Genomic DNA, 19,629 nt, shown 5'->3' with positions numbered 1-19,629 from the left:
AAAAAAAAAAAAAAAAAAAAAAAAGAATTGGACAAAAATAAATGCACAAAGCAATGAAAGAATGAAGCAACAGAAGCACAAATTTATTGAAACAAAAGTACACTCCACAGAGTGGGAGCTGACTTGTGTAAGCGGCTCAAGAGTGCTGGTTACAGAGTTTTCTGGGGTTTAAATGCCCTCTAGAAGTTTCCCATTTGTTACTTGGTTAACACCTATGTAAATGAAGTAGTGGCCTGCAACCAGTTTGATTAGTTGTGGAAGGTGACCAATCAGAGGCTGAAGTGAAATTACAAAGTTACACATAAAGACTTGGCCTGCAACCAGTCTGACTGGTTGCAGGAGGGGACCAATCAGAGATACTTTCATTTTTCATCTGCAAGGCAGAAAAGTGGGGGGTGGGTTTGCAAAGAGTAGCCTTTGATCCTTTTGTTACTTGGGTGTGGAGAGATGGAGTTTTCATTTTGATTCCATTCTAGGAATTCAGCACAAATTGGCTATAGGTTCCCTGCCTCCAGACCCTATTCTCCTGCCTCAAAGCTGTCTTCTTGAACTGGCCTCTCAAAGTGCTGGAATTATAGGCGTGAGCTACTGCACCTGGCTTCTATGTTATTTTAAGGGAAATAAAGAGTTATGTGCAGTTTTGTTAAAAGCAGTCTTGTGGGGGGATGGGCATACGTAAAATGCTACGTATTCAGCCTAACGCCTTGCTGCATTAGCTGTCTTTTAAGGATGCTGTGAAAAGATATGGAGAATTACAGCTGGTGCTGGGGAGAGGAAATAGGAACAGCTACCATTTATTGGGGCCACCTACGCAGTTCACCAAAGCCCTTGAAAGTGCCTGTGTCCCTTCTGACAGTCAAGAAAAGTGGGGTTCAGAGAAGGTCACACACCTGTCCTTGGGGAGTTAGTGCACACCTTCCCTGGGAGTCCTCTTCTGGCTTAAATGCCAGTAATAGGGCCAGGAGCCAGGCTGAGCTTGGAATATCTTCCCCAGGACCTCCTGCTCCTGCCTCTCAGTCCGAGAAGGTGCTCACCCAAAGACCTTGGAACCCATGGCAGCCCCTCCAGACCTCTGCCCATCTGGTCATTTCTCAACCCTTTGGGGAAAAAATACCCCCCTCCCTCCTCAGCGAGAATGGGAGAACTCCTGCCACGGTGTCTCCCAGTGTGGGAGCACCTGCCCAGGCTTGTGTGTCATTGTGAGCATGGAGATGGCAGCAGGGGGCCAGAGTCACCCGCACATGCAGGAGGCTTCAGAAGCACTGACCCACAGTGGGTCCGCCCGAGAGGTAAGGGGTTAAAGAAGAGGAGAAACGGCAGGACGAGTGCTGGAGGCTGGTGCCTGGGAGGCTGGGAGAAGCCTCCTGGGGTTAATTCTGTGAGTTTTGTCAAGAAGGGGCTGGAAAGGGGAGCTGGAGACTTCCTTACCCTGAGAGAGTGCAGGCTGAAGAGGTGGACCTCGAGGAACGGGGCCAGGGCCCTGCCCAGCCGGAACAAGGAAGGGGGTGACTCAGATCTGGTCCTTTTTGCTCCTGCCAGGACAGTGACTGCTGCTGGGCCTAACTCTCATCATGGTTACCTTGTCACATTCCAAATCACAGCCAGGCTGTGTTCTGCCTGCAGGGTGAAAAAACCAGTGAGGTCCCAAGAGAGCCAGAAAACAGATTAGGGCCCTGCACACTGAATGGCGGACAGCAATGGCATGTCATAAGGTCCCAGGTGCCCCAGACTGTGGGGTGGCACCAGCAAGACCTTGTTGGTTGCTTTGGGTGACTTCGCAACTGATGAGGCAGAGGCAAGATGGGACCCTCAGAGCCCACCCCTCAGGGGCTGTCACCTATGGCAGGGCCTTGGGTGCTTCCAGTGGCAAGGGGAGGATACTTTCTCATCCGTTCTCTCTAGAGTGGTACACATTTCTATAGACTTGGGTGTGCAAGGAATGTAATTTTCTGTTTTCTATTATTTAATTTCTGATCTCTAGCCTTCATTTGTGCGATACAGGAAAATGCGATCTGGTCACTAACATTTGAAATAAAATCAGTGACTTCAATCATATTCATCTTGAAGGCCAGGCACTCTAGGGGTGGCTGCTGAGCTGGGGCAGAGCTTTCACAAATGCCACTGCGGCAGCCTTCCTGGCTCTCCTGTGGTCTTGGTCCTGCCTCAGCCTCCTGCCCTGGTTATGTCACTGGGTCCTCACCGGCACTGTCTGTGGTGTCTGTGGTCCTCCACAGACAACTCAATGGCCCCTAAATGCCAGACCCTTGCCTACTGTTCTGCATTCTCCCCTTCCTGGATGCTAGGTGTGGGGAAGGCATGGGTGTGGGGAAGCTTCGGTTCTTTTCCTTGCCTTTCTGGGTCTTTGGAAGGGTTGTGACCGGCTGCGAGCCCCCACTCAGTTCTAACAACCCTTGCTGCCATCTCTGTGTTGTTATTTCCTGGCCTTTGTGATGCAAGGGACAAAGTTGAAGCTGCCCTTGCCCAGGCTGGGAGAAGATGGAGGGCTCAGCTCAAGTAGGCAGACAGGCAAATTATCTGTTCCTCTGCCTTTTGTTCTGTTCAGGCCCTCAGTGGATTGAATGGTGCCCACCCACACTGGGGAGGGCCATCTGCTTTCCTCAGTCTACCCATTCAAATGCTCATCTCTTCCAGAAACAGCCTGACAGACACACCCAGAATAACATTGAACCAAATATCTGAGCACCCTATGGGCCATTCTAGTTGACACAATGATTACACCCCAGTAAGAGGTTTCATGAGTGAGGGTAGCACATTATTCAGCCACATTATCTAGAGTTCAGCTAATTTGCCACACACTTGTTACCCAGAATATGCTCTAGAAAAAGACATTTGAAGTTCCCCTCAGCCCAGACTGGAAAATATCATAAAATAGGACTTCTTTGGGGGCTTTGTACTTTACCTCAATGTTCTTTTTTTTTTTTTTTTTTTTTTTTGACAGAGTCTTGCTCTGTCACCCTGTCACCCAGGCTAGAGTCCAGTGGTACGATCTTGGCTCACTGCAACCTCTGCCTCCAGGGCTCGAGTGATTCTCCTGTCTCAGCCTCCCGAGTAGCTGGGACTACAGGCGTCTGCCATCACACCTGGCTAATTTTTGTATTTTTAGTAGAGACGGAGTTTCACCATGTTGGCCAGGCCAGTCTTGAACTCCTGACCTCAGGTGATCTGCCCATGCTGGCCTCCCTCAGGGTTGGGATTATAGGCGTGAGGCACCATGCCCGGCCTACCTAAATGTTCTGCAGTCATCTTCACCAGGACCTTTGCTTTGAGTCTCAGTTCTTCTGAACATTGTGGGTGTGGACAATTGGGGCAAAAAGGGGGCTTGATACACGTGACATTTAGGAACCAGCTTCCTTTAGGGATTACTCCTGAGCATGTCTTAATGCTGGGATTCTGTTTGACATGTTGTCACTTACTGGCCATGTCAACAGATGCTGTCATGACAGGGAGATGTGAGAGAGGAAATACTGTAGCGGGGAATGGGATATGGAAATCAGGGTGGGGAAGGCAAATAGGAACTTTCTGTTTCAGTTAAATATAGGAGTTAGAGGATGAGGGTGAGAGATGATTTAAGATACAAGATTTATCTTAAAATTTTTCATTAATGTTTATTATTTTTTCCCAGATTATGAAAGTAGAAAATTTGGAGGATACAATTACAAAGAAGAAAATAATTACCTCGTAGTTCTGTTACACAGAAATAAGCTTTTTAATGCAGAAATATATCTCTACGTCTAACATGTATTTTATAAGAATATTTTATATTGACTACTTTATAATAATCTATTTTAAGAGTTTTTATAACCATGAAAGCAATCCCTGCTTGCTTAAGAACACTCAAGCAGAGCAGACTGTGTAAACGAACTGTCATTCTCTGGGACAGTTAGTGTTGACATTTGGTGTGTATCCTTCCGGAGATTTTCCTCACACATGTACCTTCTGCAAATTGCTTTTTTTTTTTACAATTAACTATCCTTTCCCACAACCACCAGGCCATAGGTTTCCAATATCTTCTTTTCATTCCCTGTGCTGGTGCCTACTCTGGTGAGTTAATGAGCTCATAATGTTAAACAGGTCAAGGCCACTGGTTCATTCCCCAAGTAGTGCCCTTTAGAGGCATAGTTCCTGACGGTAACTGTGGGGTGATTCCCAGGACAGGAGATGAGAGCAAAAGGCTCTCTCCCTTCCTGGGAGAGCAGACTCCAGGGAGGCAGGTCAGTTCCCTGTATCCTCCCCAAGTGCTGCCCCCATGCTCAGTTATTCCCACCTGATCACAGCTAGCATGATATTGAGATAGCATGATATTGCTATCATGTGGTGGCTGTGGCTTGCTTAGCAGAGTGGTACCAGCATTTAAGTTGACTTTAAAGATGGGACACGCCTTGCATCTCAACATTTGTAGTTGTGTGTACGTGTGTGTTCCAGACTTGAACAGGAACTCTCAGGAACTCTGAAAGGTCATTTCTGAGGTGGCTTCTAATTTGTCTGAAAAGTTATAGTGGTGCCTGGAAGCAGGGAAGAGTCAGGCAATTTAATTGTCACCTTGTTTGCAAACATTACCTGCCTCCTAAGAGGGATGATGGTAAGTATTAACACTGGCTGGGCCACTAACAGAAGAACATGTGACCTCCCAGGGTGCTCCTACTTCTGTTACCAGCCAGGCTTGTTTCTCTCTCTGTCTCTCTCTCTCTCTCTGTTTCTCTCCCTTTCCTTTAATAAATCCTCAATGCCCATCAGGAGGTTCAATTTCAAATACTTGTAGGACTGGGATGGTGACAGAACCAGTGGAGTAGAAACAGTGGAGCTCTCATGGGAGCAGTTCCACTGATTGCTGACATGCTGGAGGGTGGGCATCGTGTTGCCAGAAATTGGATTTTCAGTGTAATTGGAAGTCCACATTTTAATATGAAATCTCCCAATTTTAAATACAGGCAATTAAGTTAATTTTTCAAAACCCTATGCAGGCTGGGCACAGTGGCTCATGCCTGTAACCCCAGCATTTTGGGAGGCTGAGGCAGGCCGATCACTTGTGGTCGGGAGTTCGAGACCAGCCCAGCCAACATGGCTAAACCCCGTCTTTACCAAAAATACAAAAGATAGCCAGGCATAGTGGTGCATATCTGTAATCCCAGCTACTCTGGAAGCGGAGGCATGAGGATCGCTTGAACCTGGGAGGCAGAGGTTGCAGTCAGCCGAGATCTCGCCACTGCACTCCAGCCTGGGTTACAGAGTGAGACTCCTTCTAAACAAACAAAACCAAAAACCCTATGCAGGTGGAGAAACCCGTGTATCTGTGGGCGGTATTTGGTGTCTGCAGCAGTGTGGGTAAGGGCAATATTCCAGTGGCCCATCAGGTTACGATGTCTTTTCATAGACATTTTTTATCTGTCCCTGAAATCCCAAAGTCCTTATTTTGCCTGTATCTTGTGATTTATGAGGCAATCAGATGAGTTCTTATATAGTAAACTTCCTTCAGTTTCCCCTCCAACAGGACGGATGGATTGACTTAAAACCCTTAAAACAAAAGGGGACTATTCCTCTGGATATATTTTAACATATGCTAATGGGATTTTGGTTTAAGGAATGAATTCTGCAGTCTTGTAAAGAGAGGCTGAATGAAAATTAAATTTATTATGGAAATATCAGTGGTTATATTTACTTTCCTAACATGAATTCAAGCCTAAATTGATTTGTGTGTTACGATATCATTTATCTCTTTGAACAGAGTAAAATGGTAGTTTAAATTATAAAACTAAGAGGTGGTGGAGTACCTTTCTTCAGGATTAGTCTACTGCTCCTTCTTTGTGAAATGAAAGATGATGATTGCAGAGAACAGGATCAGATCAGATGTTCGCCCTACACTCCCCCCGCCCCTACACACATATAAAATACTCATCTTTCTCCCGCTTCCTTAGTACCTTCTAAAACTACTTAAAAGGTCAACAGGAAATGTATGGTAGCCTCATGGGCTGTCAGCGTGGACTGGTGATTCATCCAGTTTCTTGTGCATCACTGTTTTCTTTCTTTTTTTATGAAAGAAAAAAAGCTCTGACTTCCAGGCTGGAGTGCAGTGACACGATCTCAGCTCACTGCAACCTCCACCTCCCGGGTTCAAGCAATTCTCCTGCCTCAGCCTCCTGAGTAGCTGAGATTACAGGCACGAGCCACATGGCTGGCTAATTTTTTGTGTGTTTTTAGTGGAGACAGGGTACAGCTGGATGAAGCATATTGGGTCTGTATTTTCCAGTCACTGGGGGTGAGTGTAACAAATATGTTTTATGCATAAGGGCAAGAGCGCTTAAAATCATGGAGACTTCCCTAGAGATGAGACCTAGACAGATAAGGATTTCGGGATTATTATTTTCCTAAGTGATGCAGGGTGATGGTGGAAAACTCCCCCATTGAGACTTTGGGGGCAAATAACAAGTATTAGCAAAATTATCCAGGCGCTTCTTTTCATGAAGAAACACAAAGCCTTTAGCATGCTAACAGCCAAACTCCTGATTACTAAAGCAGTTGAATTCGACTTTGCTATTGCAAAGAAGAAAGGATAAAAATATCAGTTCTCATTACCTCTCCCCATATTTTGCCCCATTTCTCCTTTTAGCTCTTGCCTGAAGGTTTATGGTCCCAGCAAGCTCGGTTGTTTCATGCTGATCACTTTGTTTATTTATGTTTAGCTCTGCTCTGCATCTCTCGTCTCTCATCTTTGATGCATCATAAATACTAATGAGCTCGTTTGCTTTTCTTACTGACAATAATGGAGGAGTAAGTATTTGGGTGGTTTCCCTGTCCCTAAATGTATCCTCCCAAAGAGCCTCAATTCACCAAAGAGTTGTTTAGATTAAAATAAGCTCTTGTTTGGGCAGTTTTGAGAGAGAAGTAGCAGCCACTCACTTATTAATGTGAAAAAATAACTTAGACAATCGTTCATCCAACACCCTGTAGAAAGCTCCATGTAGGAACAGATCTATTTATGAGGTAGAGATGCAAGTGGCGGCGGGGAAGAGGAATAGCATGGAGGAGAATTCAGCTCCTTGTGCTAATTCAGAATGCAAGACAGAGTCGCTGGTGGTGATGGGGTGCAGGTTGCTGGGAGCTGAAAGAGAGGGCTGAGATCAATTTGGTGTGTTTGGTAATTTAGTCCGGAAGAGGTGGGTCTTCTCCAACGAAGAATAATTGTATGGACGTGACTATTCCTGCTCCTTCATATATATTTATTACAAAGTCATCCTGAAATAGCTTGCTGGGGCTTCTGCCCCTTTTTCATTTCAAGAACTGACATGTTTCTAGTGGGAGAAGTATGTTCCACAGCAAATTCGAGCTTTTGCAGAGGGAGGCTTTGCGTTGGCCAGCTGTGCAGCTAACCTTTCACCTCATTGCTAACTGCCTGGGCATCTCAGACGCTGAAAATAATTAGAAATCAAGGAATTAGAAATCTCAGTAAATGGGAAATTCTGAATGCCTTTAGAAAACTTATTTCCCTCCCAAAGCAAGAGGTGTATTTTGCTTATATATACCTCTTGCTACTAAGAAGGAAAGTAAGATCTTAATGTCCTAAGATGAGTAGATCTCCAAGATACATTAAGAGAAGAAACCATATTTCAACTATAAGTATGATATATTTTATGCTGAACACACAGAGTGCTATAGATCCTTGATAAGTAAATATATGAGTATGTTTATGTAAAGTAGCTGTCTTATGGGGTTGTTATGAGGATTTTAAAAAGATAAAAAGCAAGAAGGATGAAGGATGTAAAGTGCTTAGAATACTGGTATTGTACCAGTGTTGGCTATTACTATGATGTAATGCATTTAGAAAGATTGGTAATGAACTTGCAGCCAAACGTATAACAGTGGGGTGGGGTAGATAGATGAGTTGGATTGTAGCCTTATCTTCAACGTTTAAATAATTTTGGAACAAAGGAATATATTTACAAATTACTTGTATAATTAAAGATTAATTTAACTGATCTGAATAAAACGTGGATATATTCAGATAAAAAAATGTAAGAGAGTTATCACAAGCACTGGTGCATTTAGACTTGAGCCCTATGCTTTAGAGAGTCTCATATGTCATAAATACACACACACACACACACGCGCGTGCACACACACACACACGTCAGAGACCAAATGGCCAGCTCTGTCACTTTAAGAACTGGTGCTCAACATAGGCTTACATCCCTAGACATCTGCTTTTGTGACTAACACCATTCAGGTCCCAGGGAAATTCTTCATACATACATATTCTTGCCCTATGTCCTTGAAACAAAGGCAAATGTATCTGAATGTCACAAATTTGAGGGTTGTGCTGCTGCCTGGGTTGGACTTGCTTGGGAGGGTAAGAATGATTTGACCAGCAGAGCACTGAGGTAAAGAAAAAATCATTTAATTAATTTATCTTTAATTAACTTGTAATGAATTCTTGCATAAAGAGTTACTGTTTCTCAGTAGTGCCAAACGTTCATTTTCTTATTTCTCTTTGTGCTCCAATTCTTGGTTCCAGAGGTACTCATAAATTAGCACAGTTTTGCAATAGCTACACATGGTAGCTGAGGAATAGTTTGCAATGTTAAAACAGTGCATATTATTCTTAAATTTGTATTTATGTAGGCCTAGAAGTAATATGCCTGAAGTGTGTTATCTATTCTTTATATAGGGGGCTAGATGGAAATTGAATGCTAAAATTAGGAATAGTTTTACTTCTACAAAATATATTTAATATTGTTTGATTACATTTTCCAAAATTAAATACAACTTCAGCTTTAAAACTCTTGATGTAAAATTTTATATTCATTAGTTAAAATTTGGATTTTATATACATATATACTTTGGAATATTTTAGAAAATAACCTATCTTGAAAGCATAAAATAATTTTAATTTTAAAATCAAATAATTTATATTTTAATGAAAATTCATTCTAATTTTATACATTTTGAATATTATTACATTTTATTATTTAATAGTTTAAGGCATTGCTATCCATCTAACACAAATTATATGAAAATTTTTATTTTTGAGGCAGGGTCTCCTTCTGTGGCCCAGGTGTGATCACAGCTCACTGCAGCCTTGATCTCCTGGGCTCAGGCAATCCTCCCATCTCAATCTCCAGAGTATCTGGGACTACAGGCACATGCCACCACACCTGGCTCATTAAAAAAATGTTTTTATAGATGTGGGATTTTGCTATGTTGCGCAGGCTGGTCTCAAACTCCTGTGCTCGAACAATGCTCCTGCCTCAGCCTCTCAAAGTTCTGGAATTGGCATAAGCCACTGTGCATGACCTGAAAATCTTGATTATAAAAATATAATTATAATTTTGCTAAAATGAAGTCAGGAAAAATAAAACTTATGAAATAAATGTCATGTATGAATGATGTATACCTTTGTTACATATCAAACAACACTAGCCCGTTAATAGAACACTCAGACATAGGCAATACTAAATTTAGTTGTTTGATATTTTGCCAACCTTCAGTTATATTAAAACCTAATTTTATACATATTTTAAACTTTGTCCATATGAAGGTATACTGATCAATATAGGATAATATGTCACATTGCCTTTAGCAGTTTGATAGCTTGATTTATAACTTTTGATATTTTAGGCATACAGGACATGAGCCTACACTGGAACTTTTAACCTGGAGTCCCGTCGCTGTTAGGAGTGGCTCTGAGCAGATGCATCGTTTTCAGCGGCCAAGGCTGCTGCTTCTAAACTGTTCATTGTTTGGTTCCTTGCAACCTGACCTGTGTCCAGGTTGTCCCATGGGAAATTGAAGGGTCAGGTGCCTGAGCGAGAGCAAGAGGCCGAGCAGCTGAGAGGATGCCCCCTCTGCTTTCTCTTTCTCCCTCTGTTTCTTCTTCCCTGTCATCTCCACAGCTCGTGGGTGTATTCTTAGAATGCCAGTATTCTATACATTTTACATATATCTTGACTCACTGCAACCTCTGCCTCCCGGGTTCAAGCGATTCTCATGCCTCAGCCTCCAGAGTAGCTGGGATTACAGGTGCACGCCACCATGCCTGGCTAATTTTTGTATTTTTAGTAAAGACAGGGTTTCACCATGTTGGCCAGGCTGGTCTCGAACTCCTGACCTCAAGTGATCCACCCTCCTCGGCCTCCCAAAGTGCTGGGATTATAGGCGTGAGACACTGTGCCTGGATCTCCTAAGGCTTGAGGTGAAACTGTAGCCTTTGCCCTTCTTCTGTTCCATGTCTATAAAGCCTGACCTTTTCCATGGTTGCCAACTAATTCCTGCTAATGTATCAGCTGATCATTAAAATCTTATCCAAAGATGGGATGAAGGATGGAAAAGGCAGGCACTTTGTAGGGTTAGTTGTAACTGCAAAAGGCGGTGTGTCCTCACAGTTGATTTTGGAGATTAAAAACATTGATTCACTTAAGGAGAAGTTACTCTCTTTTTATTTTTTTAATCCTCTGATTACCCCAGGAAGAAAGTTTCAGTTTATTGTACAGTTGGCCCTCTGTATCTGCAGGTTCCATATCCGAGGATTCAACCAACTATTGGTTAAAATTATTAGAAAAATAAAGTAAAAAGAATAATACAATAATAAAATAATACAAACATCAACACAGTATAAAAACTATTTACATAGCATTTACATTGTGTTAGGTATTATAGGTAATCTGGAGATGATTTAAGGTAAATGGGAGGGTGTACATAGCTTATATGCATTATATGCAACCAAGCTTATGTGTAATAAAGGTATACATCACTCATACATTGTGTCAGGGACATGACCATCTGTGGATTTTGGTATCCGTGGGAGTCCTGGGACCAATCCCCTGATGATATGGAGGCAACTATATTTTAATGCTGCTTCTTGGAAAGTTTCCCCCTTTAAAAAAAAATTCAGTTTATTGAGATAAATTAATATAAAATAAGCTTCACCTATTTTAATTTTGGTGAATTTGATGAATGTATACATATAACCACCACCATGATCCACACACAAGATTTCCATCAGGCCTAAGTTCCTTCTCTGTCTTCTTATGGTCAATCCTTCTTTCACCTCTAGTCCCAAGCAATCACAGATCAGCTTTTATTGCTATAGATTACATTGCATTTTCTAGAATCTTAAATATATGGCATCGGCCAGGTGTGGTGGCTCATGTCTGTAATCCCAGCACTTTGGTAGGCTGAGGTGGGTGGATTGCTTGAGCCCAGGAGTTCAGGCCTAGCTTTGTCATCAAGGCAAAACCCTGCCTTTACAAAAAATATAAAAATTATCCGGGCATGGTGGCATGCACCTGTGGTCCCAGCTACTCAGGAGGCTGATGTGGGAGGATCTCTTGAGCCTGGGAGACAGAGGTTGCAGTGAGCCAAAACTGTGCCACTGCACTCCAGCCTGGGTGACAGAGCCAGATCCTGTCTCAAAAAAAATTTATATATATATACATATATATGTGTGTATATAATTTCATTCATATATACACACACACATCATTCATATACATGTGTGTCTGTATATATATACATATATGTGTATATTATATATATGAATGAAATCCTACTTTTTGATAGCATTATTTGTTTTTTTATTCATACACATATATGTGTGTGTATATATATACATATATATGTATATTATATATATGAATGAAATCATACAGGACGTATGTATTTTGGGCGTGACTTCTTTCACTCTGCATACTGTTTTTGAGATTAATCTATGTTGTGGGTTTCAATAGTTTATTTTTATTGCTGAATCTTCCTTTGTTTGGGTATATCAAGATTTATTTATCCATTCACCTACAAGTGAATATTTGGACTACTTTTAGTTTTTGGCTGTTTTGAGTAAAGCTATTTTAAACATTTGCATGAAAGTTATGTGTGGACATATGCTTCCATTTCTTTTGGGTTAATAAGTGGAGTGGAATTGTTGGTTCTTATAGTACCTGTATGTTAAATTTATAAGAAACTGCTTGTATTCCAAAGTGTATCATTTTACACTCCTATTAGCAATGTATGAGAGTTTGTACCACATCTTTTTAAAAATATATTTTTAATTTCAATAGCTTTTGGGGAACAAGCAGTTTTTGGTTACATGGATAAATTGTACAGCAGTAAAATCTGAGATTTTAGTGCACATATCCCCGAGTGGTATACATTGTACCCAATATGTTGCTTTTTATTCTTCACCTCTCCCCCGCCTCTCCCTGCTTCTAAGTCTCCAATGTCCATTATACCCCTCCGTATGCCTCCCTTATAAGTGAGAGCACACAGTACTTGGTTTTTCATTCCTGTGTTATTTCACTTAGAATAATGGCCGCCAGCTCCATCCTCCATCCAAGTTGCTGCAGAAGGCATTATTTCATTCTTATTTATGACTGGGTAGTATTTCATAGTGTGTGTGTGTGTGCGTGTCTGTGTGTGTGTATCTATCTATCTATCTATCTATCTATCTATCTATCTATCTATCATCTGTCTACTTTATCCACTTATCAGCTGATGGGCACTTAGGTTAGTTCCATATCTTTGCAATGGTAAATTGCACTGTGATAAATATACGCATGCAGGTACATTTTTGATATAATGACTTTTCCTTTGGGTGGATACCCAGTAGTGGGATTGCTGGATCTAGTGGTTGATCTACTTTTAGTTCTTTGAGAAATCCATACTGTTTTCCATAGAGGTTGTACTAATTTACATTCCTACTAGCAGTGCATAAGCATTCCCTTTGTACCACATCCATACCTACATCTGTTGTTTTTTGACTTCAAAAAAAATGGCCATTCTGGTTGGGGTAAGGTGGTATCTCATTGTGGTTTTAATTTGCATTTCCCTGATGATTAGTGATGTTAATCATTTTTTCATGTTTGCTGGCTATTCGTATATCTTCTTTTGAGTAGTGTCTATTCATGTCCTTTGCCCACTTTTTTGGTCTTTATTATTTTATTTCTTTTTATTTTTTTATTTTGGTAGTTTTCGGGGAACAGGTGGTGTTCGGTTGCATGGAGAAGTTCTTTAGTGGTGATTTCTGAGATTTTGGTGTACCTGTCATCTGAGCAGTGTACACTGCACCCAATGTGTAGTATTTTATTCCTTGCTCCTCTCCCACCCATCCCCACCTGAGTTCCCAAAGTCCATTATATCATTCTTATGCCTTTGTGTCCTCATAGCCTAGCTCTCACTTACAAGTGAGAACACACCATGTTTAGTTTTCCATTCCTGAATTACTTTACTTAGAATAATGGTCTCCATCTCCATCTAGGTTACTGTGAATACCATTATTTCGTTACTTTTTGTATATTCCTATATATATATTTATTCCTATATATGTGTGTGTATATGTATATATCACACATTATATATATAACACACACATCACATTTTTTATTCATTGGTTAGTCGATGGGCATTTAAGCTGGTTCCATATTTTTGCAATTGCAAATTGTGCTGCTATAAACATGCACGTGCAAGTGTCTTTTTCATATAATGACTTCTTTTCCTCTGGGTAGATACCCAGCAGTGGGATTGCTGGATCAAATAGTAGATCTAGTTTCAGTTCTTTAAGGAATCTCCTTTCTGTTTTCCATAGTGGTTGCACTTGTTTACATTCCTACTAGCAGTGTAACAGTGTTCCCTTTTTGCCACATCCATACCAACATCTGTTATGTTTTGATTTTTTAAATAAAAAAAATCTTGCAGGAGTAAGGTGGTATCTCATTGTGGTTTTGATTTGCAGTTCCCTGATAATTCGTGATGTCCAGCATTTTTTCATATGTTTGTTGGCTGCTTGTATATGTTCTTTTGAGACTTGTTTATTCATGTCTTTAGGCTACTTTTTGATAGGATTATTTGTTTTTTTGTTGCTGATTTGTTTGAGCTCCCTCTAGATTCTGGATATTAGTCCTTTGTCAGATGCATAGTTTGCAAATATTTTCTCTCACTTTGTGGGTTGTTGTTTACTCTGCTGACTGTTCCTTTCACTGTGCAAAAGCTCTTTAATTAAGTCCCACATATTTATCTTTGTTTTTGTTGTATTTGCTTTGGGTTCTTGGTCATGAAATCTTTGCCTAAGCCAATGTCTAGAAGGGTTTTTCTGATGTTATCGTCCAGAAATTTTATAGTTTCAGGTTTTAGATTTAAGTCTTTGATCCATCTTGGGTTGATTTTTGTGTAAAGTGAGAGATGAAGATCCAGTTTCATTCTCCTACATGTAACTTGCCAATTATCCTAGCACCATGTGTTGAATAGGGTGTCCTTTCCCCACTTTATGTTTTTGTTTGCTTTGTCAAAGATCAGTTGGCTGTAAATATTTGGTTTTATTTCTGGGTTCTCTATTCTGTTCGACTGGTCAACATGCCTATTTTTATACCAGAACCATGCTGTTTTGGTAACTTGTGGTATAGTTTGAAGTTGGGTAACTAACGTAGGACCTCCAGATTTGTTCTTTTTGTATAGTCCTGCTTTGACTGTGTGGCTCTTTTATGGTTCCATATGAATTTTAGGATTGTTTTTTCTGGTTCTGTGAAGAATGATGGTGGTATTTTGATGGGAATTGCATTGAATTTATAGATTGCTTTTGACAGTATCGTCATTTTCATAGCATTGATTTTACCCATCCCCAAGCATGGGATGTGTTTCCATTTGTTTGTGTCGTCTATGATTTCTTTCAGCAGTGTTTTGTAAGTTTTCCTTGTAGAGGTCTTTTACCTCCTTGGTTAGGTATATTCCTAAGTATTTTATTTTTTATGGAGCTGTTGTAAAAGGGATTGAGTTCTTGATTTTATTCTCAGCTTGATCATTGTTGGTGTATAGCAGTGCTACTGATTTATGTACATTCATTTTGTATCCTGACACTTTACTAAAATTCATTTATCAGGTCTAGGAGCTTTCTGGATGAGTCTTTAGGGTTTTCTATGTATATGATCATATCATTGGTGAACAGCGACAGTTTGACTTCCTCTTTACCAATTTGGATGCCCTTTATTTCTTTCTCTTGTCTGATTGCTCTGGCTAGGACTTCCACTACAATGGTGAATAACAGTGGTGAAAGTGGGCATCTTTGTCTTGTTCCAGTTCTCAGGGGAAATGCTTTCAGCTCTTTCCTCATCAGTATAATGTTGACTGTGGGTTTGTCATAGAGGGCTTTTATTAGCTTGAGGTATTTTATTCTATACTGACTTTGCTCAGTATAGAATATATAATAATACTAATATATTAATAAAGAGATGCTGGATTTGTCAAATGCTTTTTCTGCATCTATTGAGATGATCATGTGATTTTGTTTTAATTCTGTTTATGTGGTGTGTCACATTTATTGACTTGTGTATATTAAACCATCCCTACATCCTTGGTATGAAATCCACTTGATCATGGTGGATTATCTTTTTGATATGTTGTTGAATTTGGCTAGCTGATATTTTGTTGAGGAGTTTTGCATCTATGTTCATCAGGGATATTGGTCTGGAGTTTTCTTTTTTTGTTATGTCTTGTCCTGGTTTTGGTATTAGGGTAATACTGGTTTCATAGAATGACTTACAGAGGATTCCTTCTTTCTGTATCTTTTGGAATAGTTCTGGTAAGATTGGTACCTGAATGCCTGATAGAATTTGGTGCTGGACTTTTTTTTTTTGTTGGCAATTATTTAATTACTGTTTCAATTTGCTACTTGTTATTGGTCTGTTCAGAGTTTCTATTTCTTTCTGATTTAATCTAGGAGGTTTGTGTATTTCCAGGAATTTACCCATCTCCTCTAGATTTTCTGGTTTGTGCATGTAAAAGTATTCATTGCAGCCTTAAATGATCTTTTGTATTTCTGTGATATAGGTTGTAATATCTACTGTTTTGTTTCTAATTAAGCTTATTTGGATCTTCTCTTTTTATTTCTTGGTTAATCTCGCTAATTGTCTATCAACTTTGTTTATCTTTTCAAAGAACCAGCTTTTTGCTTCAATTATCTTTTGTATTTTTTTTTTCAATTTCATTTAGTTCTGCTCTTTATTTCTTTTCTTCTGCTGGGTTTGAGTTTGATTTGTTCTCATTTCTCTAGTTCCTTGAGATGTGACATCATATTATCTATTTGTGCTCTTTCAGACTTCTCATGTAGGCATTTAATACTATGAACTTTCTTCTTAGCACCACTTTTGCTGTATCCCAGAGGTTTTGATAAGTTGTGTCACTATTATCATTCAATTCAAATAATTTTTAAATTTCCATCTTCATTTCATTATTGACCCAAAGATTGTTCAGGAGTAGATTATTTAATTTCAATGTATTTTTATAGTTTTGAGGGTTCTTTTGGAGTTTATTTCCGGGTTTATTCCACTGTTCTGAGAGGGTACTTTATATCATTTTGATTTTCTTAAATTTGCTGAGGCTTGTTTTCTGGTCTATCATATAGTCTATTTTGGAGAATGTTCCATGTGCTGAAGAAAAGAATGTACATTCTGCAGTTATTGGGTAGAATGTTCTGTAAATATCTGTTAAGTCCTGTTAAGTTGTTCTAAGGTACAGTTTAAATTCATTATTTTTTGTTGACTTTCTGTCTTGATGACCTGTCTAGTGCTGTCAGTGGAGTACTGAAGTCCCCCACTGTTATTGCGTTGCCATCTATCTAATTTCTTAGATCTAGTAATAATTGTTTTATAAATATGGGAGCTCCAGTGTTAGGTGTATATATATTTAAGATTGTGATAGTTTTCTGTTAAGACTGATCCTTTTATAATTATACAATCTCCCTCTTTGTCTTTTAAACTGTTTTGCTTTAAAGTTTGTTTTGTCTGATATAAAATAGCTACTCCTTTTTGCTTTTGGTTTCCATTTGCATGGAACATCTTTTTCCACCTCTTTACCTTAAATTTATGTGAGTCCTTATGCGTTAAGTGAGTCTCTTGAAGGCAGCAGATACTTGGTTGGTGGATTTTTATCCATTCTGCCATTTTGTATCTTTTAAGTGGGGTATTTAGGTCATTTACATTCAACATTAGTATTCAAATGTGAGGTGCTGTTTTATTTATTGTGCTAGTTGCTGCCTGAACACCTTTTTTTCATTGTTATTGTTTTATAGTGCCTGTGAGATTTATGCTTTAGGGAGGTTCTATTTGGTATATTTCGAGGTTTTGTTCAAAGATTTAGAACTCCTTTTAGCATTTCTTATAATGCTGGCTTGGTAGTGGTAAATTCACTCAGCATTTGTTTGTCTGAGAAAGGCTTTTTCTTTCCTTCATTTATGAAGCTTAGTTTTGCTGGATACAAAATTCTTGGCTGGCAATTATTTTGTTTGAGGGGGCTAAAGATAGGACCCCAATCCTTTCTGGCTTCTAAGGTTTCTGGTGAGAAATCTGCTGTTAATCTGATAGGTTTTCCTTTATAGGTTACCTAATACTTTTGCCTCCCAGCTGTTGATTCTTTTCTCTGTCTTGACTTTAGATAACCTGATGACTATGTGACTAGGTGATGATCTTTTAGTGATGAATTTCCCAGGTTTTTTTTTTTTTGAGTTTCTTGTATTGGGATGTCTAGATCTCTAGTGAGGCCAGGGAAGTTTTTTTTTTTTTTTTCTTTTCAATTATTCCCTCAAATATGTTTTCCAAACTTTTAGATTTCTCCTCTTCCTCAGGAACACCAATTATTCTTAGGTTTGGTCATTTAACATAATCCCAAATTTCTTGGAGTCTTTGTTCATTTTCAAAAATTCTTTTTTCTTTGTCTCTGTCTGATCAGGTTAATTTGAAAGCCTTATCTTTGAGCTCTGAAGTTCTTCCTTCTACTTGTTATAGTCTATTGTTGACACTTTGCAGTGCATTTTGTATTTCTTAAGTGTATCTTTTATTTCCAGAAGTTGTGATTGTTTTTTCTTTATTACATCTGTTTCTCTGGAGACATGTTCATCCATATCCTGTACTGGTTTTTATATTTCTTTAAGTTGGTTTTTACCTTTCTGTGGTGTCTCCTTGAGTAGCTTAATAATCAACCTTCTGAATTCTTTACCCGGCAATTCAGAGATTTTTTTCTTGGTTTGGTTCTATTACTGGGGAGATAGTGTGGTCTTTTGGGGATGTTCTAGAACCTCATTTTGTCACATCACCAGAATTACTTTTCTGATTCCTTCTCATTTGGGTAGGCTATTTCAGTGGAAAAATCTGGAACTCAAGGGTTGCTGTTCAGATTCTTTTGTACCACAGGGTGATCCCTTGATGTGGTGCATTCTCCCTTTGCCTAGGGATAGGGCTTCCTAGAGAGCCAGACTGCAGTGATTGTTATTGCTCTTTTAGAAACAGCACAAATTTCAAATCAAGCTGCAGTTACTTCTTGGAAACACTGAACAAGTTGTTTTCAGTTGGTTACTTTGTTAATTCCATAAAAGCATTTACAACATCATTACCATTGTTCTTCAGGGCTTGGACTGCCTTTGCTTTCAATGTATTTGCTTTGACAAGGGCATGACCAGTTCCATGCCCTTAACTTCCACACCTGTTTTATCAGCTTCTTCCTCTTAACTCTCCTCTTGTACAGTTGGAGTCTGTGTTTCTTCTTAAATGTTTGAGATAGCTTTACCTTGAACTTTGAATTTCTCAGCAGCTGCTAGCTGTGCTCGCTGAGATAAATCTTCATTTTTGGTTCCCCCCCAAACTATGTAGGTATCCAAAGCAGGGCTCTTATAGACATCTGGTTTTGTGATGACAAAGAGAGGATATTCTTAGATTTCCAGATAGTGACTCTAGTAACCCCTGTAACCTGTCGAAGATCCAGTTTGGACATAGCCTTCTGTGCTTTCTTTTCACTCTGACTCTGTTTTGCTTTACTGACTGGTTCTTCATTAATTTCAGCTGCTGCTGCCAACTGGGCTTGTTGTGTGGTTGTCTGTGTGGAATCCTGTTCCTCAGGCTCTGGTACTGATTCATCACTGTCAGATTCTGTTCCAGACCCTCTGTCAGCCTGGAGCTGCGGCACCTCCTGTTCCGTAGCAGGGATGGTTTCTGTGGCTTTGCTGGGCATTTTGCGCAGGGAATGCAGAACCCTTTGCCCGCTTTTTGATGGGATTATTTGTTTTTCTCCTTGCTGATTTGAGTTCCTTGTAGATTATGGAGATTAGTCAAAATATTGTTGGATGCATAGTTTGCAAATATTTTCTACCATTCTGCGGGTTGCCTGTTTACTCTGCTGATTATTTATTTTGCTGTACAGAAGCTTTTTAGCTTAATCAGTTCCTATTTATTTATTTTTGCTTTTGTTGCATTTGCTTTTGGGGTCTGAGTCATAAGTTCTTTGCCTAGGCCAATGTCTAGAAGAGTTTTTTCTAGGTTTTCTTCTAGGATTTTTATAATTTCAGGTCTTAGATTTAAGTCTTTAATCCACCTTGAGATGATTTTTATATATGGTGAGAGATAGGAATCCAGTTTCATTCTTCCACATATGGCTATCCAGTTCCCAGCACCATTTACTGAACAGGGTTTCCTTTCCCTAATTTATGTTTTTGTGTACTTTGTTGCAGATCAGTTGGTTGTAAATATCTGGCTTTGTTTCTGGGTTCTGTGCACTGTTCCATTGGTCTATGTATATACTTTTGCGCCAGTACCATGCTGTTTTGGCTACTACAGCTTTGTAGTATAATTTGAAGTTGGATAATGTGAT

At 39.7% G+C, this 19,629-nt stretch overlaps 2 pseudogenes; both read right to left on the bottom strand.

Annotated features, from left to right (window-relative positions):
• The window catches only part of LOC108529749 (elongation factor 1-alpha 1 pseudogene), a 10,067-nt pseudogene extending 7,646 nt beyond the window's left edge, over nucleotides 1-2,421 (bottom strand).
• A 15,917-nt stretch (nucleotides 2,422-18,338) lies between these two features.
• Nucleotides 18,339-18,993, bottom strand: LOC108529748 (nascent polypeptide-associated complex subunit alpha pseudogene; annotated as a pseudogene).
• Between the last annotated feature and the right edge of the window lie 636 nt (nucleotides 18,994-19,629).

Source organism: Rhinopithecus bieti, unplaced genomic scaffold (assembly GCF_001698545.2).
Source record: "Rhinopithecus bieti isolate Rb0 unplaced genomic scaffold, ASM169854v2 scaffold_6710, whole genome shotgun sequence".
Classification (NCBI taxonomy): Eukaryota; Metazoa; Chordata; class Mammalia; order Primates; family Cercopithecidae; genus Rhinopithecus; species Rhinopithecus bieti.
The sequence above is the reverse complement of the archived record's forward strand: the minus strand, read 5'-3'. Positions and strand labels throughout refer to the sequence as shown.